Source organism: Gekko japonicus, unplaced genomic scaffold (genome assembly GCF_001447785.1).
Source record: "Gekko japonicus isolate JY-2015 unplaced genomic scaffold, Gekko_japonicus_V1.1 scaffold2951, whole genome shotgun sequence".
Taxonomy (NCBI): domain Eukaryota; kingdom Metazoa; phylum Chordata; class Lepidosauria; order Squamata; family Gekkonidae; genus Gekko; species Gekko japonicus.
In genome coordinates, this window is record NW_015166511.1 from 160,968 (window position 1) to 163,287 (window position 2,320).

Sequence of the window (2,320 nt, forward strand, 5' to 3'; positions counted from 1 at the left end):
AAAGGACGTCCATCTAGCCTCAACCATGGCCAGGGCCATCTCTGTCCTGGCCCCCACCTGGTGGAACATGCTCCCCATCGAGATCAGGGCCCTGCGGGATCTTACTCAGTTCCGCAGGGCCTGCAAGACGGAACTCTTCCACCAGGCTTTTGGTTGAGGCAGTGGACGTCCATGTATGCCCTCCCCGAGGTTGCTGTCTCCTACCTACCGGCCAGTCGTCTATCAGTAACCCGCCATATCAATCTGTATTAATGGGTCAGAACTTTCACCACAAGCTGTAACCACTGATTTTAAGTGTTTATGTTGTGTTTTTAAACTTTATTGTAACTGTTGAAATATTATGTGACCCGCTCACAGGATGGGTGGGATACAAATATGATAAATAAATAAAAATTTGTTAGCCACCTTGGTGGCCTCATTGAGAAAAGAAAGGAGGAGATGTTGGCTGTTTTGAAACAGCAGGAGAAGACCAGGAGAGAACCACAGTGTCAGGACCCACAGTCAAGCAACTGAGTACACGCTTCTTCAAAGGTTATACTTTTATTGCCAGTACAATGGTAGCATGAGCATAGACACTGTTAGGAATAGTGAACCCCTAGACTCAGGGAGAGATATAGTAGATTTAAAAGCACACACCCCCTACTACGAACCAATCGGCCTGACTCCTGCAAGCGGGAACAAGTACTTGGGCCATTAATACTAAAAGCTGGGAACCGAAAGCAGTCTCACGGATGAGTTATGTGGAGACACTACATCTGCAGCCTACAAGGTCAGATATAAGGAGAGGAGAAGCGCAGGGAAAGGAATGTGGCTCAGGCTGGTACACAGGACAGGGAGGGGGTGCAGGAGGGGCCCCTTAACCTTATGGCAGCATAGCTGACATTCTGCCCACCCAAAGACCAACCTCTTGCCTAGTCCGGGAGACCTCCTGGTTTCCCCGGGAGTCTCCGGTGAAAGTCCCGCAAGAGCTTAGGGGCCCGAATATCCCCTACTTCCTCCCATTCACAGTGCTGGGGTCCAAAGTCCAACCATTCAACCAGATAAAACAGTTTGCCACATTTGAGTTTAGAGTCCAGGATCTTAGAGATCTCAAAATGTTCTACACCCTCCACCGTGATAGGAGGGGGCTCCAGCTTCGAGGAGCGCCAGGGGCTTAGACCTGGATCCTGTTTCAGGAGGCTGAAATGAAATAGAGAATGGACATTTTCCAAGTTTTTTGAGAGATCCAGATCCAGATCCACTGCCACCTCATTGATCAGCCTTTTCATTTTAAAAGGCCCCAGGAACTTCCAGCTCAATTTGCGGCTCGGATGCAACATCTTAATGTTTTTAGTTGACATATACACAGAATCTCCAGGCTGCAGGGCCCAATCCTCCACCCTTTTCCTGTCAGCCTTATAGGCCTCCTTAGCAGTGTTCAAAGTCTTACAGAACAGAGGCCAAGAGTCTCACAGAGGTTTGCACCATTGTGCTGTATCCCCCGGGCCCAAGCTAGTTCCATCAAGGAGAGGCAAGGGGGGGCTGTCATATCCATACAATACTTTGAATGGGGACATTCCTATGGATGAATGGCACATGTTGTTGTAACAATATTCGGCCAAAGGGAGCAAGTCAACCCAATCATCCTGTTGATAATTGGTGGAACAGCGTAAATATTGCTTGAGTGTTTGATTAACCCATTCCAGATAACAGTCATAGATTTACTAGGGGGCAAATCCGTAATAAAATCCATTGAGATCACCTCCCAAGGCCTGCTCGGGGTCGGAAGAGGCTGCAATAGCCCCGGAGATTTCCCCGGTCTGGGTTTCCACATAACACACATCTGGCAGGACCGTACAAACAAAGATAAGTCTTTACGCATCAGTGGCCACCAAAACTGTCTTTGTAGTAGGTGCAGTGATTTGATGAAACTGGAGTGGCCAGCGAGCTTAGAGCCATGGACAGCTGCAAGAACCTCTCCTCGCAACGTCTTGGGCACAAAGAGGGAGGTGCCACGGTACCAGCAACCGTCCGTGCCCTGTTTCACCTCCTCGTAGGATTTCACCTCCTCCCTGTCAGCGTCTGAAAAGGTGGAGGCAAACCGGACAGTCCACCCCTCCCCTCCGGACTGCGCCGGCGGCGAGGAGTCTAGGGTGGGCATTTGGCCCAGGGGGAGGAAGCTGCTTGCCTGCATGTCATGACTGCCCCTCCAAACTGCAAGGGCGCGAACATGGAGTCGAGAATCACCTCCCTCTGGCTGTCATCTTGCAGGAGGCGGGACAATGCGTCCACCAAGGAGTTTGCCAAGCCGGGGAAATGGTGCAACATAAACTGAAACTTG